General features: G+C 44.1%; 1 protein-coding gene across 3 annotated transcripts in view; it reads right to left on the reverse strand.

The window, feature by feature from the left end:
- The window catches only part of LOC145341744 (small glutamine-rich tetratricopeptide repeat-containing protein beta-like), a 48,212-nt gene extending 44,186 nt beyond the window's left edge, over positions 1-4,026 (reverse strand). The window contains exon 1 of one of the 3 annotated variants that reach the window (XR_013886449.1): positions 3,875-4,026. The gene's annotated coding sequence lies outside the window, so the exon portion shown is untranslated. The remainder of the gene's footprint in view (positions 1-3,874) is intronic. The other 2 variants (XM_080186635.1, XM_080186625.1) reach the window with 2 other exon arrangements.
- Positions 4,027-25,152: the final 21,126 nt, after the last annotated feature.

Raw genomic sequence — 25,152 nt, forward strand, 5'->3', positions numbered from 1 at the left:
AAAATAAAATTAAGGTAAGGAACTAACCTTATGGATTTAATACAAACTCTAAAACAAAAGTGCTGGAGAAACAAATGAGGTTAAAGACAAATAAATCTTCAGTACTCGATAGTGTCCTCCCCAGGTTTTACATCTTCTGGATCCCAAAAGTTCAAAATAATCACAGTTTTAGACTGAAAATGTTTAAGCTTCAACAACTGTATTTCTCATAGCTCTCCACGTGGCTGGTCAACTGATTCATTGCTGTTATCACCTAGCTGCAGTGCAGCAGGAGATGTGGCACCATGGGTGTACATTTTCAGAACAAGTTCCTAGCTCTTTACAAATAACAAAACATTCCCCTTTCTTTAAAAAAAATACAATACCTCTGTACTTTGAATAATAATCTGCACTGTATGCCCTGATCTGGGTGGTACTTCAGTGGCTAACATCTCCTCTTTCTGTACTTCTGGTATTTATGCATGTAGGTATTCATTCAATGTCTTTGTAGATGCTATCCAATACACAGCTGATATGATTCTGAGAAATTCATTCTGCATAATATTGGGTGTGACTATTCTGAATCTGGCCAGCAGAGTGTGGTGTCTTCTCGTGAGGTGTCATCTCTGAAAGAACCATATTGCTATATTGATAGCTGCTCTTGCTGAATCTTAACAGGCCATTCCTGGATCACTCGCTGTGAGAGCATATGTAACTCTTTATCTTTGCTGGTCTCATGTCTAGTTTGACTCAGTTTCGTTCACTAAGTGATGGATGTTTCTATCTAGATCTTTTATGTGTTGTGGGATCAGCCAGCTTTATTTGTCTTCCTGGCTTGTATTTCAGGTGAAAAAGCAACCTCTGTAGTCTTTCTCAACACAGATAGGTCCTTTCATATCCACTCTGTCAAGACTCCCTCATTATTTTATGTACTTCAATTAAATCTTCTTTCAGCCTCCTCTATCTCAAGTATTAAAATCCCAGTCTATTCAATCTTGAAGTATGGCAGAGTTATAAAAAAACCAATAAAAGGGGGAAAAAAACAGTAATCTGAAGCTTCTGCATTCAGTGAGAAGCTTTGCAGGTAAGAAGAAAGCCAATGGAAAAAAAAGGTATTAAAACATATATCAGCGTTCTAGAAGACTTGAAAAAAGAACTGCAGTGTTAACTTAATAGGGCCAGACAGAACAGATGTAGTAAAAGGAAGAAGCACTTCAGGTTTAATGGAGTGTAAACTGATTGTATCAACAATGAACTCTTTGATCTGCGATGGTGATGTTTGTCAAAGTAGTTCAAGCGGCTAATGTACCATCAGTTCCTTGTGTAAACAACCTTGGCTAATCCCCTCTTTCATCTGCTCTGGAACTGTCAGTCAAAAAAGCCTGAAGAGGTTTCAGAGCTGCTGGGGCTTATGAGAGAAGGCAAAGTAACCTCCTTAGTGAAACTGACAGCTCCTGTCCCTCAAAGCACTTTGAAGAGATTTCAGAGCACCTGGGGCTTATGACAGAAAGTAAGGGGATATCTCTTGTGAAAAGAGGACTGGTAACACACGGGGCTTCTGAAATCAACCAAGGGCAATCCCTATTGTAGAATGAATTGCTGCTGTGATTTTGAAGACTTCCAGGAAGCATGGATTTTAATGAGACCAGGCCACTTCAAAGATTTTACAAAACACAAACAATACAAATAATAATGAAGAATTTTAGCAGAAAGGTGCCTGAAGTCACCATCCTAAGATGATTTCCACATTTCCCAGGGCAATAAAGAGAAGTCCAGCCATGAGAATTCCACCCCAAGGAGGTGACCCCCGAAGGTCAACCTCTTCTCCCCCGCTCCAACCCTAACATAATATAGGTCCCTCAAGGGACCTCCCCTCTGCAGCCTGGTAGATGCAGAGGAACCCATGGGCACATTTGGAGGCAGTACCTCCCCACCCCCAACACTGAGTACATGGCACCTGGTCCCCACTTGTCAAGACTATGAGATTGGCACCTGTGAGATTTCCAACAGGGGAGCATACATTGGGAGGTCGAAATGTCCGGCCTCAAACACAGTAATTATATTTAAATGGATTTAAATTAACTTTGATCAGGTTCTCACTCACACTAGGCGAGAACCTGATCTCACAAGGTGCAGCGGACTGGGAGACTCACAATGGGCTTGGCACCCGATGAGAACCCCGATTCAAGGAGCCATCAGGAATCGCGGCTAGATTAGTGGCCCCAGAGAATCGCCCCTTAGATGTTTGATGCTACAAATGAAGAAAATGAACAGCCTCCAAATATTAAAGTGGCAGCTCTTGTGAATGACAAGTTATCTCCACTTACGCTGTATTGCAGAACCCAGATTTTTGTCACATATAAACAGGGTACTTGCAAGAGTATTTTTATAAGGCAAGAAAATCCTTGCAGTAATAAAAAGCATGACAGAAACCAGTTAGCTTTTCAAGTCCATTTGGTCGAAGCAATACCCTTCAATTCGTTCAATCAAAATTACTGTTTGACAGCAATTTTAATGTTCAACTTCTATTTAACATTCTGAAGCAACAGTTGGGTGATTTTAATTTCATCTAAACCAAAAGTGAATTACTGCCAATACCAAGTTTCAAACATTGAACTCTAATTTTGGATTGCTGTTAGACCTTCAAGACCTGTGGCTAACAGGAGAAGGGCAGAACCCTGTTGTAGAACAAAGAGCAAAGAACAGTACAGTACAGCACAGGAACAGGCCCTTCGGCCCTCCAAGCCTGCATCGATCACATTTACCTATCTAAACCAATCGCTTTTATCCCTCTATTCCCTGTTTGCTCATATGCCTATCAAGATAAGTCCTAAATGCGGCTAACGTAACTGCCTCAACCACCTCACTTGGCAGTTCATTCCAGGCCCCCACCACCCACTGTGTAAAAAACTCCCCCCACACATCTCTACTGAAACTTTCCCCCCTTATCCTGAATTTGTGACCCCTTGTAATTGTCATAGTAGCAATTATTAAGTTACCTGCTGAACCCCCTCCTCCTAACTATATCTCCTCTGTGCTATCTCAACTCCCACCCCAACCCCTGGTATTTTGTGCACATCCTGTGAAAGGGATGATCCCCCCTGGATCTCTTTGCCTTAGCCTTGCATCTTCCCATTTCCATGTATCTCCCACCCAGTATCTCTGCACCCTAAACCTTGCTCCATTTCGCTGACCCCATCCGGTATCTCTGTTACCTTCTCCAGTTTCTCGTCCCTTCCCCCAAACATCTCTCTCCCCTGCTACCTACCCAGCATCTCTGTCATCCATACCTCCAGAATCCTGCTGTCCAGATCTTTCCCTGGTATCTCCCTTCCAACTCATTCCCTGGGATTTGTATGGATCTCTCAATCCCCAGCTCTCCACATGGGGTGTCTCCTGGTGATCTGTCTCCCCCGAATCTCTCTCCCCCATGGATCATTTCCTGGGATCTCTCGCCCCCTTGATTGCTCTCTGGGATCTCACCCTCCCCATGATCTAGAGACGGGATCTCTGCTCCTCACGATTTCGCCCCCCAGCATCTCTCACTATTTGGGTTCACTCTCTCACAGGTTATCTCTCGCTGGAATCTCTCTCTCCACGGATCACACACTCTCCGAGAGATTTCTCTCCTCTAAATCTGTCTCTGGGATCTCTTCTCCCAGGGCTCCGGGTCTGCGTTCTCCCGGATTTATCTCTCTCGAGATCAAGCTCCTAGATCACTCCCCATGATTTCACTCCCTAGCATCCACCTTTCTCTCTCTCTCTCTCCCTCTCTATCTGGGATCTCTCCCTCTCTATCTGGGATCACTCCCTCCCCGGGATCCGGATCTCCATCCACTGGGATCTCTCCCCCCGCCCCGGACATCTCTAGCCCCCATCCCCGGGATGTCGGTACCTGCCACCGTTACCGCTCCTCGCCGTCTCCGCACTCGCGCTGCCCGACACAAAATTCCAGAACCAGATGGCGGCGCAGGCGCACTGCCCCAGGCGGGTGGAGTTGGCTGCTGCCCAACGCCCGAGTCAACAGCGGCAGCAGCGCGTGAGGCAGGGTAGCAGCCAGCACGCGAGACAACAACGGCAGCGCGGCAGCAGCAGCGCGTGAGACAACAACAGCAGCAGCAGCAGCGCGTGAGACAGGGCAGCAGCAGCAGCAGCGCGCGAGACAGGGCAGCAGCAGAGAGCAGCAGTAGCGCGCAAGACAACAGCAGCAGCGGCAACAGCTGGCCAGGGGTGTGCTGTCAAGCTCCAATCAAAGTTGTTTGGAAGTCAACCAAGCCATGAATGGAATGCAGCTCCTGCGTACAATCACAGAATCCCTACAGCACAGAAGGAGACCATTCGACCCATCAAGTTTGCACCGACCACAATCTCACCCAGGCTCTATTCCCCTGACCCCCACATATTTACCTTGCTAATCCTCCTGACACTAGGGACAATTTGTCATGTTTTTTAAAGTTTATTTATTATTGTCATAACCAGGCTTACATTAACGCTGCAATGAAGGTACTGTCAAAATCCCCTATTTGCCATAGTCCAGCACCTGTTCGGATCAATGCACCCATCTCAATACATCTTTCAGACTGTGAGAGGAAACTGGAGCACCTGGAGGAAACCCACGCAGAGATGTGCAAACTCCACACAGACAGTGACCCGAGGCTGGAATTGAACCTGGGTTCCTGGTGCTGTGAGGCAGCAATGACAACTACTGTGTTGCTGTGCCACTCATCTGCAGACCAGGAACAAATTGTGCTTTTTTGATTTGATTTGAGTTATTATTCTCACATGTATTAGTATACAGTGAAAAGTATTGTTTCTTGTGCATCATGCAGACAAAGCATACTGTTCATAGAGAAGGAAAACAGTGCAGAATGTAGTATTACAGTCACAGCTAGGGTATAGAGAAAGATCAACTTAATGCAAGGTAGGTCCATTTAAAAGTCTGACAGCAGCAGGGAGGAAGCTGTTCATGAGTCATTTGGTACATGACCTCAGACTTCTGTATCTTTTTCCCGATGGAAGAAAGTGGAAGAGAGAATGACCGGGGTGCGTGGGGTCCTTAATTATGCTAGCTGCTTTGCCGAGATAGTGAGAAGTGTAGACAGAGTCAATGGATGGGAGGCTGGTTTGTGTGATGGATTGTGCTACATTCATGACCCTTTGTAGTTCCTTGCAGTCTTAGTCAGAGCAGGGGCCATACCAAGCTGTAATACAACTAGGAATAATGCTTTCTCTGGTGCATCTGTAAAAATTGGTGAGAACTGTAGCAGACATGCCAAATTTCCGTAGTCTTATGAGAAAGTAGAGACATTGGTAGGCTTTCTTAACAATAGTGCTGGCATGGGGAAACCAGGACAGGTTGTTGGTGATTCAGACACCTAAAAACGTGAAGCTTTTAACCTCCAATCAGTGAACAGGCAAAGGATTTTACTGCATTATCAGAAATAGCAACTGCAAAACTCCTCTACCCATGATGATCCAGAGAAGGATAAGAATGGTTTTGTAATAGACATTCATTGCAGAGTATTGCACAGTGTATTTGAAAAATGGCATTGTAACTGCAGTAGTGATGAGCGTAAATGCCAACTGGATAAAACAATGGGGGAAGCAGGCGTGACATATACTGTAGACAGGCAAACCACTGAACATAGGAGAATAGGCCATTTGGCCCTTTGAACCAACTCCACTGTTCAAAAAGATCACGGCTAATCTGGTTGTGATCTCAGATTCACTTTCTTGTCTGCTGCCCCCAGCAAGCTTTTATTCCTTTGTCTGCCAATAATCTAACTTAGCTTTGAATAAAGTCAAAGACTCAGCCTCTATGACTTTCTAGGGAAGATAATTCAACATACTAATGATCCCCAGAGAAGACAAATCTCCTAATCTCAGTCTTAAAAGTGTCCCCTAGACTGAGATTAGATTTTCTTTTCTCTGAGGGTCATTAGTATGTCAACTGATTTCCATTTAGGTATGAAAGAGAGCCTATTATTTTCTGTGTATAAAATCACATTCTTATTCTGGCTAGTGTAGTTGCAGCATGCTGAATACCCTCAAAACTAATGGTCGGGGAGTTTACAAATGGGAGTTAACATTGATGTATGACAAAATTTTGTTCGCAAGACATTTACCAGCTTATGCAAGTCCTGCAGTTATCAGGGTTTCCTTTTCTAAATCTGTGTACAATATTACATGTAAAAATCTGGCAGATTGTCAGACATTTGGTAGGACATCCAAGTTAAGATACCTTTAGTCCCAAAGATCCTTAGACAGCACCTTCCAAACCCATGGCCACTTCCACCTAGAAGGACAAGGGCATCAGATACATGGGAACACCACCACCACAAGTTCCCCTCCAAACCATTCACCATCGTGATTTGGAAATATATTGCCATTCCTTCACAGTCACTGGTTCAAAATCCTGGAATTCCCTCCCTAATAGCATTGTGGGTCAACCCACAGCACATGGACTGCAGCAGTTCAAGAAGGCAGTTGTTTGTCATTTTTATAAATGACCTAGATGAGGGTGTAGAAGGATGGGTTAGTAAATTTGCTGACGACACCAAAGTCGGAGGAGTTGTAGACAGTGAGGATGGATGTTACATTTTGCAGAGGGACATAGATAAGCTGCAGAGCTGGGCAGAGAGGTGACAAACAGAGTTTAATGCAGAAAAGTGTGAGGTGATTCATTTTGGTAAGAGTAACAGGAGTACAGAATATAGAGCTAATGGAAGGACTCTTGGTAGTGTCGATGAGCAGAGAGATCTCGGTGTATAGATCCCTGAAGGTTGGCACCCAGGTTGATAAGGTTGTTAAGAAGGCATACGGTGTGTTAGCTTTTATTGGTAGAGGGATTGAATTTCGGAGCCGTGAGGTCATGTTGCAACTGTACAAACTCTGGTGCGGCCGCACTTGGAGTATTGCGTACAGTTCTGGTTGCCGCATTATAAGAAGGATGTGGAGGCATTGAAAAGGGTGCAGAGGCGGTTTACCAGGATGTTGCCTGGTATGGTGGGAAGGTCTAATGAGGAAAGGCTAAGAGACTTGAGGTTGTTTTCATTAGAAAGAAGAAGGTTGAGAGGTGACCTAATTGAGGCATACAAGATGATCAGAGGGTTAGATAGGGTGGATAGTGAGAGCCTTTTTCCTCAGATGGTGACGGCTAACATGAGGGGACATAGCTTTAATTAAGGGGTGGTAATTATAGGATGGATGTCAGAGGTAGGTTCTTTACTCAGGATGGTAAGGGCGTGGAATGCCCTGCCTGCAGCAGTTGTGGACTCGCCAACTTTAAGGGCGTTCAAATGGCCAGTGGATAGGCATATGGATAACATTGGAATAGTTTAGGTCAGAGGGTCATTAGATTGGTTCCACTGGTCGGCGCAACATCGAGGGCCGAAGGGCCTGTCCTGCGCTGTAATGTTCTATGTTCTAACTAAATGTTCCTGATTCATATTAGGCCTGGCACGAAGAATTTGTTAAAATCTAAAGGTTTCAATGCCCAAACATCCTACAGATCAGAGAGCCCTGAACAGAAAAATGATGACTTCTGACCCTTTCCTAGCACCGTGTCAAAGATTGGATCATGAAGCCACAACCGAAACTATCATTACTTTTCCTACAGATCTGAGGATCATGGAAACATTTTGGGGGTGATTCTCCCATCCAGCTACACTGCTTTTGTAATGCAGTAGACTGAGAGACTCGAGCAGAGGCTGTTTCACGGGCTCCCCACTTGGCACCACAGCCTCTGCGCATCTCCAGCAGTTGGATTAACAATTGCCATCAGCTCTGCACCAGAAATTGACACAGGAGGAGGGAGGCCAGGGATCAGGGTTGGCCACTGGGTGGATGGGGAGGGGGTCGGGGTTGCAGGGAGTGGATTGGGGATTGCGACTGTGGGGGGGAGATAGGGCTGCAGATAGCGGGAGATCGGGACAGTGGTTGGGGGGGGGCATCGAGGCAGGCTTGGGCATGTTCAGATGACCAGTGATTGCGCTGGAGGGGGCGGAGGGAGGGCATTGGTGGGGGTGGAGGGATGTTGCACAGCAGCGACCGGAAGGCCAGCAGTACGGGGCTATTACACATATGCCCATCTTGGCACTAAGATCGACGCATACACAGTGGCCCGCTCAGCACTATGCTGCCAGCTTCTCCAGCAGGAGTAGGCCCCACTCACTGAATTACAGCATGATCCACGCTGAGGCACTCTGCAGAAACTCCCGCTGAAAAAAGTGTGATTTACTCCAGTTTTTACAGAAAAACAAGGTAGAATTTTTTTGGGAGAATCTGCTTACTGACATGGACTCCTGCTGTACTCAATCACTGGAAACCATTTGAGCATTATATCCAATTCCTCTCCAGAATGAATTAACAAACCACACAGCCTCAAATATTGTTAGCAGCTATACTGGTTAACCCATTTCCCTCTGGGAAAGTGCATCAAAATTGCTAGCCTTTCCTTACTTAAGCAGCTAATTTTGGCTGCCCAGTCAAGAAAGTATTTTGAAATTCTGGTAACTTATAAAATCTTGAACTTAATTTCGATACTTAATTGTATCAAAAGCATACTGTGACCAAAAATGCATTTACGGTAGGATGCCCTCGGCTATGATTGATGCAATTGACCTATCAAAAGTTTGTGTGTTGGAATGTGGGATCATCACAGACAGGCCTTTTAATGTTTGAGGACTGTCTGTGGGGGCCCCTTCCAGATAAGGCTTCATTGTGTGGTCTAAAGGGCCAATGCATGAAGTTCTGGACCATGGAGTTGAGTACAGCAGGAACCTTAGAATCTGTGAGATCCCTGCAAACTGTTGTGAGGGTTGCTCTTTCGCAAGTTCAAGTCTCATCCACCCACCCCATTTGTGCTGGGAATGGAGGTTAAATATCTCTTGGTCCCCAGTATGACACCGGGTCTCCTACTGACTGACCATATGGGATCTCAATACCGCTGCCCTTGATCCTGCTCCTGTTATTTTCTTCTCAAAAATATACATTTTTCATAAAATGTAGAAAAGCACATTACGCAGAATCATAGAGGTTTACAGCATGGAAACAGGCCGTTTGGCCCAATTTGTCCATGCCTGCCCTTTTTTTAACCACTGAGCTAGCCCCATTGTGAGGCATCTTGAAGGGAATTGCTTGATAGAGCAGACGCAGCACGATTTCGTTAAGGGGAAGTCGTGTCTGACAAATTTACTGGAGTTCTATGAGGATGTGTCTAGGGCAGTGGATAGAGGAGAGCCGGTGGATGTGGTCTTTCTAGATTTTCAGAAGGCGTTTGACAAAGTACCTCACAAGAGGTTATTGCAGAAGGTCGAGGGACATGGAGTTGGGGGTAGGGTGTTAGCGTGGATAGAGGATTGGTTGTCAAATAGGAGGCAGAGAGTGGGGGTCAACGGGTGCTATTCGGATTGGCGGATGGTGACTAGTGGAGTGCCCCAGGGGTCGGTGCTAGGGCCTCAGCTTTTTACCATTTATATAGATGATCTGGAGGAGGGAACCGAGTGTAGGGTGTTGAAATTTGCTGATGACACCAAGATTGGGGGAACGGCAAATTGTGCGGAGGGTGTGGAAAGTCTGCAGAAGGATCTAGATAGGCTGGGCGAATGGGCCAGGAAATGGCAAATGGAATTTAATGTTGGCAAGTGTGAGGTGGTCCACTTTGGTAGGAATAATGGTAGGAAGGATTATTACTTACGTGGCGAAAAACTGCAGCAGGCGACGGTGCAGAGGGACCTAGGGGTCCTTGTGCATGAGTCGCAAAAACCCAGCTTGCAGGTGCAGCAGGTGGTCAGGAAGGCGAATGGGATGCTGGCCTTCATAGCGAGGGGGATTGAATATAAAAGTAGGGAGGTCTTGCTGCAGCTGTATAGGGCATTGGTGAGGCCACAGCTGGAGTGCTGTGTGCATTTTTGGGCGCCGCACCTGCGCAAAGATATTTTGGCCTTGGAGGGAGTGCAGAGGAGGTTTACTAGGCTGATACCGGAGTTGAGGGGGTTGAGCTATGAGGAGAGGCTGAATAAACTAGGCTTGTACTCGTTAGAGTTTAGAAGAATGAGGGGAGATCTCATTGAGACGTATAAGATGATGAATGGGATGGATAGGATAGAGGTGGAGAGACTCTTCCCGCTCAAAAAAGATAGTAGGACTAGGGGGCACAGCCGCAAGATAAAGGGGGGGCGGTTTAGAACGGAGTTGAGGAGGAACTTCTTCACTCAAAGGGTGGTGAATCTCTGGAATTCTCTGCCCGTTGAAGTGGTGGAGGCTGCCTCGCTAAATATTTTTAAGACGCGGGTTGATGGGTTTTTGATAAGAGAGGGGATTAAGGGTTATGGGGAGAGGGCGGGAAAGTGGAACTGAGCCACGACAGATCAGCCATGATCTTATTGAATGGCGGGGCAGGCTCGAAGGGCTAGATGGCCTACTCCTGCTCCTATTTCTTATGTTCTTATGTTTAGCCCATATCCCTCCATAGCCATCTTACTCATGTAACTGTCTAAGCACTTTTTAAAAGATAAAATTGTACCGGCCTCTACTACTACTTCTGGCAGCTTGTTCCAGACACTCACCTCCCTCTATGTGAAAAAATTGCCCCTCTGGACCCTTTTGTATTGCTCCCCTCTCACTTTAAACCTAAGTCCTTTAGTTTCAGACTCCCCTACCTTTGGGAAAAGATATTGACTATCTAGCTAATCTATGGCCCTCATTATTTTATGGATCTCTATAAGATCACCCCTCCAGAGAAAAAAATGCCTGTCTATCCAGCCTCTCCTTATAACTCAAATCATCAAGTCCCTGTAGCATCCTAGTAGATCTTTTCTGCATTCTTTCTAGTTCAATAATAGTGCACAAGTCTTTGAAGGTGGCAGTACAAGTGGAGAAGGTTGTGAAGATAGCCTATGGTATGTTAGCCTTTATAGGAAGGGGTATAGAATATAAGAGCTGGAGTCTAATGTTGCAGTTGTATAGAACATTGGTTAGGCCGCATTTAGAGTACTGCGTCCAGTTCTGGTCGCCTTACTACCGGAAGGACGTGGAGACTCTGGAGAGAGTGCAGAGGAGGTTTACCAGGATGCTGCCTGGTATGGAAGGACTGGGTTATGAGGAAAGATTGAACAAATTGGGGCTGTTTTCCCTTGAAAGACGGCAACTGAGGGGGGATCTAATAGAGGTATATAAGATTATGAAGGGTATAGATAGAGTAAACAGAGGTAAGCTATTTCCTATGATAGAGACACACAGTACGAGGGGCCATGGGCTTAAGGTGAGGGGGGAGAGGTATAACACAGATATTAGAGGGAGGTTTTTCACAGAGAGGGTAGCGGGGAATGGAATGTTCTGCCAAGTAAGGTGGTGGAGGCAAGCACGCTAGAGTTGTTTAAGAGTAACTTAGACAGGCACATGAGTGAGTTGGAGATGGCGGGATATAGGAAATTGTTTTAAATAAGGTTCATTAGCATTGGGGCGTCCCTGGTAAGGTAAATGGATATGGTATGATAATAATGTTTTTTCTCTTTTCATTCACAGGTTTTAAGTCGGTCCGCCTTGTTGTCCAACGAGGGGCATACACGTGATGGGTCGTACTTGGGCTGCTGTTGATTGTTCGAGATTGGCCTAGTGCTTCATGTCGTTAGTGTGTGCTTAAACTGGACCAGAGCTGGGCAAGACGACAGCTCGGTGACTATCACTGTTTGCTGTGCAGACACATGGATTTGGGCCAATGTCTGTGGGAGTTTGCGCATTCTCCCTGTGCTTGCGTGGGTTTTCTCCGGGTGCTCTGGTTTCCTCCCACACCCCAAAGATGTGCTATTAGGCTGATTGGCAGTAATAAATTGTCCCTAAATTAGTTTCCCTCAATGTGGATGGCCATAAAACAATAGATGGGGGTCATGGGTGGAGGGGGGGATTGGTGGTGTTAAAATGGCAGCGTGGGCTCGTTGGGCCGAAGGGCCTGTTTCCCAGGCTGTTTTTGTTCTTTGTTCTTTGTTCTTCTTCTTGACCAGGGTCTCAATATCCCGAGTCATCCAGGGTTCCCTACTTTCGCCAGCCTTGCCCTTCACTCTAAGAGGAATATGTTTACCCTGAACCCTGGTTAACACATATTTGAAAGCCTGCCACTTGCCAGATGTCCTTTTGCCTTGCCACAGACTCTCCCAATTAACTTTTGAAAGTTCCTGCCTGATACCATCAAAATTGGCCTTGCCCCAATTTAGAATTTTAACTTTTGGGCCAGACCTATCATTCTCAATAGTTAGTTTAAAACTAATAGAATTATGGTCACTTGCCTCAAAGTGATCCATTACTAACACTTGCCCTTCCGTATTTCCCAAGAGGAGGTCAAGTTTTGCCCGTCTCTAGTCGGGCCATCCATATATGGAATGAGAAATTCCTTCTGAATACATTCAACAAATTTCTCTCCATCCAACCCTTTAATACTATGGCTGTTCCAATTAATGTTCGGAAAGTTAAAATCTCCGACTATTACCACCCTATTTTTCTTGGAGCTATCTATAATCTCCTTACATATTTTGTAACTTTACATGTATGGTTTGCTCCAATTGAATGAAGCTTTCCGCAGCGACACAACCAGACCCTTCCTTGGTGTTTGTGTACTGAGGGTCTACGGCCAGCTATGTACACAATGGTTGTCATCAAGAATGAAAGCAACATTGGTTATGTTTGTCAGCCCTTATCTAGAGGTTTAGACATCATGTTCCTGCGTTCATGATCTTTTTTCAATCTCCAGGTAAAGCAGAAGATGATTTGGGTGACCACCTGCACAATATAGAGCAACACCGAGAATACTTTGCACCTGGCAAGGAATACTTTGCAAGGAACAATGGCAAGGAACATCATTTCCACATTTCCAGCACAGCCCGAGAAAAGGGGGTGCAAATGGTGTCAATCATACAAGAGCTTGGTGGGGTGTGGTTGTAGGAGGCTGGCTCAGACTTAGCATTTCAAATATTTTCTTAACCTCTGCGCTGAGTAGCCAGAGCTGCGGACCTGGAAGACCAGCTTTAAAAAATGTACTGTTGGGTTGAGAGTTTCAATATTTTTTAAATTGACCTGTCGGTGTCAGGTCAATGTTAACAGTTGCTGCTGCTATTTCCAGCCTTCGGGCAGCTTTGCAATTCCAATTTTTTAAAAAGATGGCCAGCAATTCAGAAAGCTGCCCAAACATGAGAAACAGCAGCAGCAACTAAGAATATTGAAAAATGAAAAGTTAAATTGGGAGCATGGTGCCACAGTGATTAGCACTGCTGCCCCACAGCTCCAGGGACCTCGGTTCAATTCTGACCTTGGGTAACTATGGAGTTTGCATGTTCTCCCTGTGTCTGCATGGGTTTCCTCCGGTGCTCTGGTTTCCTCCCACAGTCCAAAGCTGTGCAGGCTAGATGTATTGGCAATGTTAAATTGCCCCTTAGTATCCCAAGATATGTATTTTAGATAGGTTAGTCATAGGAAATATGTGTGAGGTTACAGGGATAGGGTGGGGGAGAGGACCTGGGTGAGATATTGTCTCAGAAAATTGATGCAGACCCAATGGGCCGGATGGTCTCTTCTACACTGTAGGGATTCTATGAAATCCATGTAATTTGGTAGTGGGAGAGGGGGGCTGAACAGTTCTGGGGGGATTGTTGGTGGAGAATTGGTTGACAGTTATGGGGGTTGGATAAGATTGGACAGAGGATTTGGGGAAGGGTAGAGGAGGTATGGGGGATTGAGGGAGGATGCTGAAGCTTGGGGTTGTGGGATGGCCACAAGAGGTTTGGGGGGAGGATAGGGGGATTTGAGGTAAGGTTAGAAGGGAGCTTGAGGGGAGGATGGTGTGGATCAGGGTGGAGAGGTTTGGCGGATTGAAGGTGAATTGGGGGAAAGTTAGAAGGGGTTGTGGGAATGTTAGAAGGGGAGTTGCGGAAGGTTAGGGGAGTTGTTAGAATGTTGGAGGAGTCATGATGTGGAATGCCAGCGTTGGACTGGGGTGGGCATAGTAAGAAGTGTCACAACACCAGGTTAAAGTCCAACAGGTTTATTTGGTATCACAAACTTTCGGAGTGCTGTTCCTTCATCAGGGGAGTCAGGTCAATTTCCTGCAAGAAGAAAATACGAATCAGGAGATGGAGCTACTGGGGAAAATAAGGCCAATGAATTAAAATGCTTGCATTGGGAATAGTTCATATTTCTTCACCTGAGACTAAAACATTTATTGTTAAAATGTATTTGGCTTTCTTGTTGTCTTTCCTGCATTTATTGGTCCTGGTTGGCTAAGTTAAAAGTACATCTGTATATCTAATGAATTAAGTCTGACATATAGTGTTAGTTACAAAATGATGCAGAGACAGAATTTAATTACATCAGAAACCTTTTATCATGCTACCTATCAGTCTACTGCATCCAAATATTGACATGTAAAATGGATTTTCCCATAAACGACCTGATATACAAATTTCATTGCATTTGAAAACAAAGTGGTGCAACTCTCTCTGCTTTTTAATATATGAATAGAGAAGAGCCAAGTAAGAAAAAGATATTGCAAATAATTATCAATTAAGAACACAGAGCTGTGAATAAAGCATAAGGCTAACATTGAGTTCGTACTTAAAACATTAAGAAATTAAAACAGAACCACTTGAATTTGGAATTATCCTAAAGTGATAGTGCTCTTGGTAAACAGGATACCAATTTCATACACGCAAAATGAATTCTGCTGTTGATTCTATCAGATTTAATTTTTATTTTTATATTGTTAGAGGACTAATATGCTAAAGCTGCAGCAGCAGGACTATGAGGGGATGAGGCAGTGATTTCATTGCTTTATGCTGAGCTAATCCTAATTAGATTGAATCAAATTGTTGATAGGGCCAATTTCTTCTTTCAACATTTCCCATGTTACATGGAGTCATCACATTGCTAGTCAATATCACCCATCATTTTTGGATTTGGCTGCCACTAACCCTAACCATTTATCTTGGTTGGGAACCAGCACTGATACACACCAGCCAGCCTGCAGCAATTGTTCAGTTCTTTCATAGCCAACAAGCCCTGCAACAGATCTTGAACCTGGGACCTTCCAGCTGAGAAGCAGGAGAGCTACATACTGAGCTACTTCAGCTCTGACATGGCCAATGAATATTGGTAATAAAATAAAAGTTCAGCTGAGTTTTATGTTTAGGCTCCATCGTTCCTTGTTTTTTAAACAATTTACATAAATTGGGGAAGGGTGGAACTTAATCCACTGGAGAGGCCGGCAGCAGAGTGTTCAGGGGGCTATCACTCATGCGCCGATCTCCAAACATACTAGGAGATTGGTCGTCATGCCCCCTGCCCCTCTGATTGCTGGCCCCAATCTCCCCCCATAAATCGCCTGCCCCAATTCCCCCCCCCCCCCCCCCCCAGATGTCGCCATTCCCAACTCCAACAATCCCTCTGATGGATGGCCCCAACCCCTGATCGCTGGCCCCACCTTAGCCCCACCACCGATACAGAGTTCCCCCTTCCTTCCCCTCTCCTCCTTCCTCCCTCCACCTGCCTGCCACTTCGCCTCTGGGGTCTGGCTCTGCATCTGTCTGGCCCTGCCCTCTCCCCATGAGGCCTCAGGCCCCACCCCTTGGCACAACTAGTGTGCCAGGCTTCCTCACACAAACACTGTACCCTCTCTCTTGCACATACAAACACTCTCCCCTCTGTCCCTCACACACTGTACCGTCTCTCACACACACATGCACTCCTCTCTCTCACATACACATTCCTGTCTCCCTCTCTCTCATACACGCACATATGCACACATACATTCTCTGTCTCTCACACATACACACACATACACACTCCCCTCTTACTGAGAAGTAAATTAACAATTACTTTATCATCTCCAAATCACTTTTCCTCACATTTGTGTAAGTGTGTTCCGCCGTCCTACTTTTCCAGTACGCTCACATCTGCTATCCTTCCTTTTCAAGGGGTGAAAGCTGGCATCAGTGGAAAAGAAAGGGAGAGAGAATATAAAAGCAAAATACAGATGCTGGAAATATGAAATAGAAACAGAAAATTATGGAATTACTCAATAGATCAAGCAGCATCTGTGAGGAGAAACAGAGTTAATGGCTGAAGCTCCACACAACCCTCTACCCCATACCTCCCAAAGTACTACTGCCAAATAAATATTTTCTGAATTATGCAAAAGAAAAAAAGGCCCTTATTCTCCTTGGTTGAGTGGGTTTGGAGGAGATTCAGAGGTAAATATTTTCACCATTTTATGATTCCAACCATCCATAGGTTTTGATCAACATTAGCCTTGCTATTAAGAAAGCCTTTATCATCAAGGTTGGGTAGGAAACATCATTTAGATCCTGTCAGAGCTTGTGAGCAGCCAAATCAAGGATGTAAATGGCAAGACAAGAGATATTAATCTATTGTAAATTCCCCATTTACACAAAACAGAGAAAACTGAGGGAGAGGCTGAATAAACTAGGCTTGTACTCGTTAGAGTTTAGAAGAATGAGGGGAGATCTCATTGAGACGTCAGTGGTGGTGGAGGCGAACTCGCTGGGGTCTTTTAAAAGACTTCTGGATGAGTTTATGGGGTTTAATGAGATTGAGGGTTATAGATAGGTCTGTAGGTTGGTAGGTGTTGATGTGATTGGCGCAACTCATGGGCCGAAGGGCCTGTTTGTGCTGTAGTGTTCTATGTTCTATGTTCTATGATGAATGGGATGGATAGGATAGAGGTGGAGAGACTCTTCCCACTCAGAAAGGACAGTAGGACTAGGGGGCACAGCCTCAAGATAAAGGGGGGGGGGGGCGGTTTAAAACGGAGTTGAGGAGGAACTTCTTCACCCAAAGGGTGGTGAATCTCTGGAATTCTCTGCCCGTTGAGGTGGTGGAGGCTGCCTCGCTAAATATTTTTAAGACGCGGGTTGATAGGTTTTTAATAAGCGAGGGGATTAAGGGTTATGGGGAGAGGGCGGGAATGTGGAACTGAGCCAAGACAGATCAGCCATGATCTTATTGAATGGCGGGGCAGGCTCGAAGGGCTAGATGGCCTACTCCTGCTCCTATTTCTTATGTTCTTATGTTCTTATGTTCTAAAACACACTTCTTTCCTGTGGTAGAATTGGAACCGAAAATATATGGAACACAAAATGGATAGATCTCAGATGGATCCAAGAGTCAATAAAAATTCCAGTCTTCCCAAAAAAAAGTATCCATTCTTCTTCCATCTTCACCCCTATCAGAATTGTAAGGTTAATGGTTCTGTTTCTAAATAGGTTATAATGAAAATCTAGGCTTTTGTCCATTTTTTCAAGAAACAAAAGACATTCGACCTTTACTTCTCACTGCATTAAATCACTAGTCATCACTAACTCCATGCATGCTACCTCTCCTGCTCCCTGATTCAAACCTTTCTTCGTAATACAATGGCATTTGAGAAATAAAGGTAATATATCACTGCAAGCTTAGCTTCTAATCTCAGCTGAAAATGTTAGCTTTAATAAAAACCAAGCTCAGCAGCATTGGTTCACCGGTTATATCAATTCCCAGTTGGTATTATTATTTGCTAATTATCAGTTCCCCTAACTCCTTTATAGCAAAGGTTCCTTTATGCTCTTGAAAGAGCTGCATAACTCATTAAGTACTGCAGTATAAGCTTGTTACCTTAATGTTAAGAAAATACTTTGTCCCATCAGTAGCTTCAGACCAGACAATCCTTTAACATGTTGAGGTATATTGTTTCCAGTATACCATTTGACTGAAGCTCCCCAAAGTACCATGGATACAATGATACATGTTCACAGGTTCCTGTGTAAATAGCCTGGAAGAGGCTTTACAGTAGACCTGCTTGATGATGCTAATCTTTTGTTCTGGGAAAGGTCAACCAAAGACTCTTTACCTAGGTTACAAGGAATGCACTTGGTAGTAACGTACTACAGAGAGAGGAAAGTGGAGGAAGCTCTTCTATTTTTTTAAAGCTTTCATTTGACCCAACATACTGAATTTTAACAGTTGACAGTGGGAAGACTGATAGTCTCTTTATATCAACTAAATTGTTGCAACATACAAAACCAGATATATATTAGGTAGATCTTTCAGAAATAGATTTATGATCAGCAAATGTAACATAGGTTATATAATCCACTTAAACCTATGAGGATAAAATTGCAATTGGTGAACTTCATGTATCACGCTCAACATCCCCAGACTACATTCCTATATGCATTATCTATACATAAGTGTTTATTAGTTTACAGTAGCATAATCACAGCGTAGGTTGCCATTTTGTCACTAAGTTTGTTGATTGGAATTTCTGTGTTAATTTATTTATGAATGTGGCAGACATGAAAATAGGTTGTATTTTTAAATGAAAGTGAGTTAGTTTCATTTCAGATAAATAATTTTTTGACAGTTTTTTAGGAAGAAAGACATTAAGGAAGAAATAACAGGACACTTGGAGAAGAATGGTTCAATCAAGCAGACACAGCATGGATTCATGAAGGGAAAGTCATGTTTGATGAATTTACTGGAATTTTATGAAGATATAATGAGTGCAGTTGACAGAGGGGAACCGGTGGATGTGATATATTTAGATTTCCAGAAGGCATTCGATGAGGTGCCTCACAAAAGGTTGCTGCATAACATAAAGGTACACGGAGTTGAGAGTAAAGCGTTAGCATGGATTGAGGATTGGCTTTCTAACAGAAAGCAGAGAGTTGGAATAAATGGGTGCTTTTCTGGTTGGCAGTCGGTGACTAATGGCGTGCCGCAGGGATTGGTGCTGGGGCCTCAATTGTTTACCATATACATAAATGATCTGGAGGAGGGGACCAAGTATAGGGTGATAAAGTTTGTGGATGACACAAAGATGACTGGGAATGCAAATTGCGTGGAGGACGCAGAAAGTCTGCAGAGAGATTTGGTTAGGCTAAGTGAGTGGGCAAGGATCTGGCAGATGGAGTATAATGTTGGTAAGTGTGAGGTCATCCACTTTGGAAGGAATAATAGTAAAATGGACTATTATTTAAATGGTGAAAAATTACAATATGCTACTGTGCAGAGGGACCTGGGGGTCCTTGTGCATGAATAACAAAAACTCAGTTTGCAGGTGCAGCAGGTGATCAAGAAGGCGAATGGAATGTTGGCCTTTATCGCAAGGGGGATGGAATATAAAAGCAGGGAGGCCTTGCTGCAATTGTACAGGGTATTGGTGAGGCCACACCTGGAGTACTGTGTACAATTTTGGTCCCCTTATTTAAGAAAGGATATATTGGCTTTGGAGGGGCTGCAGACAAGGTTCACCAGGTTGATTCCGGAGATGAGGAGGTTAGCTTATGAGCAGAGATTGAGTAGACTGGGCCTGTACTCATTGGAGTTTAGAAGGTTGAGGGGGGATCTTATAGAGACATATAAGATAATGAAGGGGCTAGAAAAAGTAGAAGCAGCGAGGTTATTTCCACTTAGAATGGAAACAAGAACTAGGGGGGACAACCTCAAAATATGGGGAATCAATTTAGTCATGATGTGGGTATGCCGGCGTTGGACTGGCGTAAACACAGTAAAAAGTCTGACAACACCAGGTTTTAGTCCAACCTATTTATTTGACAATATACTCACAAGCTTTCGGGGTTAGCCCCTTCGTCAGGTGAATGGAGAGTTCTGGCCTCAGACAGAGCATATAAAGCACAGACTAAACTGTCTGTGCTTTATATGCTCTGTCTGAGGCCAGAACTCTCCATTCACCTGACGAAGGGGCTAACCCCGAAAGCTTGTGAGTATATTATCAAATAAATAGGTTGGACTAAAACCTGGTGTTGTCAGACTTTTTACTGAATCAATTTAGAACAGAGTTGAGGAGGAACTTCTTCTCCCAGAGGGTGGTGAATCTTTGGAATTCTCTCTGCCCATTGAAGCAGAGGCTACATCATTAAATGTGATTAAGTCACAGATAGATGGATTTTTGACCAATATCGGCATTGAGGGTTATGGGGAGCAGGCGGGTAAGTGGAACTGAACCCACTTTCAGATCAGCCATGATCTTATTGAATGGTGGAGCAGGCTCAAGGGGCTGGATGGCCTACTCCTGCTCCTATTTCTTATGTTCTTACGTTTTGTCTTGCAGCATCATGATACTAATTCATTGGTTAAGATAAATGAGTCTGTCCTTTTCTTCATTTCTTGTTAATAGACTACATCTGATGCTACGATTTAAACCATCAGAGAATGCAAGCAGATGGGCATCTTGAGTCCTGAAGTCTGAACTCACTTTGATCCATAAGTCCAGTTCTGGAGTACAGGACCAACATTTGGGCTTTAATCAGATACAGCTGAGATAACCTTTTATAAAAATATATTTATTAATTTCTGACAATACTCAATTAGGGAATGCAGTAAGAACTGTCGTTGTCATAGAATCCTACAGTGCTGAAGGAGACCATTCGGCCCATTGAGTCTGCATTGACCACAATCCCACCCAGGCCCTATCCCCATAATCCAATGCATTCACCCTAGTTAGTCCTCCTGACACCAATTTAGCATGGCCAATCAACCTACCATGCACATCTTTGGGCTATGGGAGGAAACCAGAGCACCCGGAGGAAATCTACACAGACATGGGAAAAACATGCAAACTCCACACATACATTTGATTCCCAAGCCGGGAATCAAACCGGTTCCTGACGCTGACCACTGTGCCACCATATTGGGGCAGGAAGTTGCTTTCATTGCTAGGTTAATTGAGTGGACAAATTATGGCAGATGGCTTTCAGTGTGTGGAGAATGAGATCACCCATTTTGGATGCAAGGCAAATTAAAGTACTTCTAAATGGTAAGAGGCTAGAAACAGTGGATGAGCAGTGAGCTTTAAGTGCCCATATTCATAAATCATTAAAAAATTAGAGGAAAGGCATGCAAAATAATCAAAAGATGAATTGAATGTTGGCCTTTATCTCTAGGGGGCTGGAATATAAGGCGGTAAAAGTTGTGTTACATTTAAATAAAGCTCTAACTAGACTGCAGTTAGAGCACTGCAATAAGTTTAAGGCAACCAATAGAGATAAGTATAAGTTGACCTTAGAAAATGCAGCACAAATTCATCAGAATGAATGATAAAATGGCATATAACTGATGAATGGATCAGAATTTAATCAATATGCTGAGGCCATTTGAGAAATGAAATGCAACTTTCAGTGAAGTCATTTTAATAACAGGAACACTGATAGAGACTTGTTAAAGAAGCTGTCTGGATCTGAAGTCATACAGTATTCAAAGCTATGTTTTTGATGGAGGGCAGAGGAAGATGGAATATGACATTGTTTAAAGACAGACCGTATTTAAAGGTCTCACAACCGGTATTGCCTAATCCAGTGTGGTATCCAAATTTGATCTGTAGTCATGTTCAACCTCCGTCATGTAATGATTTCTGTTTTGCTTAATGGAACTACTCTATTTATGTTGAGGGCTGGATGCAGGTGATAGGACCACCAAGGGAGAGTCAGGAAATGAGTCAGCTTGCTGATCAGGGAGATCAATAATTCAACCCAGAGAATATACAGGCAAAGGATGTCCTATGGAATGATGGGAGCTGTATGTCAGGAGGCAATGCTTCAGCAAAGAAGCAATGGGAAGCTTGTGTAAAATGTTGAAGGAAGACCTGAAGCTAAACTCAGAATGCCACACTGCCTTAACAGTGGAGATGAAACTCACAACAGCACTGAATGTCTTTGCATATGGGTCATTTCAATCTAGAATTGGTGTCATGTATAACATTTCTCAGAGTGTTGCAAGGGCCTGTGATTGAGGCAATTTTTCATGGGGCTTCCAAGCTGATTCATGTTGACCTGTGCCCTGTGAGGATGAAGGAGGGGTCCCTCACGTTCTACAAGATTGGTGGTTTCCTGGATGTTATTGGGGCTGTAAATGATATCCACATTTCTCTGAAGATGAGACCATTTCCTTCATTAACAGGAAGGAGTTCCATTCATTGAATGTGATGATAGTGTGTGATACCCAAATGAAAATTTTCAACATAAATGCAGACACTGGGGAAGTGCCCATGATTCATTCATCGGAGAGCGGCATGGTGGCACAGTGGTTAACGCTGCTGCCTCACAGTGCAAGGGACCCGGGTTTGATTCCGGCCTTGGGTCACTGTCTGTGTGGAGTCTGCACATTCTCCCCATGTCTGCATGGGTTTGCTCTGAGTGCTTCAATTTCCTCCCACAATCCAAAGTTGTGTAGGTTAGATGGATTACCCATGGTAAATGTGTGGAGTTATGGAGGTAGGGTGGATGTGAGGGCTTGGATAAGATACTCTATCAGAGAGTTGATGCTGACCCAGTGGGCTGAATGGCCTCCTTCTGTACTGCAGGGATTCTATGAACCTGGCAAACTTGCATTGGATAATCATAACATCACCAGGAATTACAGGACAGTGAAGGGGTAATGAGGGTTATCCATCGAAAATGTTGCTTACAACACCATTTCGGTGACCAGCTACAAAGCTCAGGCATGGTACAACTATCAGGTGGTGGAGAGGTCAGTATGACTTTTAAAGTCACATTTTCATTACCTGGACAGGTAGGGGCACTTTACAGTATTTATCTGTGAGAGTTTCTAAGGTTGCAGTAACATGTTGTGCATTGCACAGCTTCACCCTGTAGCAAGAACTGAGCCTTCACCCTGAAGATGATTTAGCGCCAGAAATGGAGGAGCTGGAGGCGTACAATGTAGATCCAGATGCAGGCATGCCTCCAGGAACACATGAGGAGGCCCAGCCACCAGTTGCCACCAGGGTGACTCGAGATCACTACTGCTTTTGGACATTGAGATCTGAAAATTCATCATCTGGTCTTCCCTCCCTTTTTTCAAAATAAGACAACCTTTGTGTACAAGGTTTACAAAATGCTTTATCTTAGTGCAATAAATGTGAGAAACCTGAGCAGTTATTATCCAACATTTCAAAGTGCAGTTGTTTAATGCATTATTGTGTTCTCAACTATTTTAGGTTTTGTATCTCTTTCATTTGTCCTGTGAATAAATATTTTTTATAAAACTTTTCAGACCACTACAAATGTGTTATTCCAGCATCAAAAATACTGAAAGCTTAAATATGAGAAAAGTTAGAATTCAATAACATAACTCAAACAACGAATTTTGAAGTGAAACAATGTATTTTTAAATAAAGGCATAAATACACTAATAAATGACACAAACCAAAAGTATGTCAAGTGTAACAAAACACAGGGCCCGATTTTACCATCAAGTTGCACCTGTTTTCAGGCACGAAAACTTGGTAAAGTCAGGCGTGAGGTGAGTAGTGCGATCTGCGCCTGCCTCCACGCTGGTTCCTCCTTTTACCAAGGCCTGAAAATGGCTAAGATCAGGACTGCGCCCGAAATGGGCGCATGGCCATTTAAATGCATTTGCCCATCCAGAATTGGAAATAGACAAAAGTCCAATTCGGGCAATCCAGTTGCTTGAGATCAGTTGGGGTGAGGATGATGGGAAAGGTGGGTGCAATGGCTCTCTGTTTGAGATCAGTGGGTGGGAGGGGGTATCCGCTGCCACACTGCCTGTGATCAGTGAGGGGGAAAGGGAATCTGCTGCCACTCTGCCTGAGGTTGGTGAGGGGGAAGGGGAGAAAGAGTCCATAATCAGTCTGGGTGGAGGAGGGGGGTCGGGGGATAACGGGGTTAGTAATGTTGTGGTGGTGGGGGCCAGCGGAGGTATTATCCGGCTTGGGAGTGATGTGGCAGGGAAGCTGCATTCTATCTTTTTTTCTGCGCATGCACGGTTGGAGATGCCAATCGGAGCTGCAGGTTTTCAGGCACATTAAGCCCCACCCACAGGCTTCTGCAGTGCGGTTCGCAATTGCTGATATTTCTGCAGGCAGAGTGCGTATGGAGGCACCTCAGAATGAGCCTAAAAGTTGGATCTGAAACACTCCCACTTTCAAATCCACCCAGCACTTAGAATCAAAATGATAAAATAGGGTCCACAGTGTGCAGTTAAGTCACTGGTCAAAATAGCAATAAATAAGGAACACAGAGAAATATAAAGGCAAATAAAATTTCCATCATTAAAAAGTGGGGGTGAATAAGTAGAAACAGTGTTGGGGTACAGGGGTTGGGCCCATAATTCATTCTGCATCAAACCCAGATTGTTTTAAAATTCTGACCCAATGCCTTCTGAAAAACAAAATGCTGAAATACTCAGCAGGTCAGGCAGTATCTGTGGAGAGAAACGGTTGTCCTTTTAGGCTGATTACCTTTTATTGTATTACCCTTCATTGTGCTTTAAACAAAATATTGCTTTATTCCTGAAAGGGATAAATAGAGAATTAAATGTTATAGAAAAAAAATGTTTTGGCATTTTCTGCATGAGCAAGTTTGGTTCTCACTATAACTCTGGATATCATTAAGGTACAAAAATATGCCTTTCTTTGAAGTTCAGTGAGAAAAGAACGGCCCAAAGGTTACCAAAGCTCCACGGCAAGTAAAGTTGTGAAGAACTTGGGTGCAATTTTAAAATTGCTCTAAGTAGGAATGAGAAAATGGAGATATGGCTCATCAATCTGTGATCTTCAACACAAATTTGTCAGTCCTAAAATAGATTATTTGATCACTCAATGTGATTTGATAACAGGTCAAATACTGGTGAGTGCTGATTTTTTTTAATAATCCTCAGCTCCTGAATTGCAAACAGCAGCATAACAATCATAACTAGTGTTACTAAATTCTGAAATATTAAATAGAAAGTTATTTCTAATTTCTGGGTGGCACAGTAGTACAGTGATTAGCACTGCTGTTTCACAGCTCCAGGGTCCTGGGTTCGATTCCTGGCTAGGGTCACTGTCTGTGGAGTTTGCATGTTCTCCTTGTGTCTGTGTAGGTTTCCTCCCACAGTGCAAACGTGCAGGTTGGGCTGATTGGCTAGGCTAAGAAATTGCCCCTTAGTGTCCAGGGATGTGTTGGTTAGAGGGATTAGTGGGTATAATATGTAGGGATATGGGGGTAGGGTTTGGATGGGATTGTGTTCAGTGCAGTCTCAATGGGCCGAAGGGCCTCTTTCTGCACTGTAGGGTTCTATGATGATGATGATGATGTGACTTCTGTGTCCCTGATGCATGGCCAGCAGCAAATGCCTCTACATTGGGCAGCTGCTGGACAGAAGTTGCTGCAG

The sequence above is a fragment of the Carcharhinus amblyrhynchos genome, chromosome 1 (genome assembly GCF_965287045.1).
Source record: "Carcharhinus amblyrhynchos chromosome 1, sCarAmb.v2.hapA, whole genome shotgun sequence".
Lineage (NCBI taxonomy): Eukaryota > Metazoa > Chordata > Chondrichthyes > Carcharhiniformes > Carcharhinidae > Carcharhinus > Carcharhinus amblyrhynchos.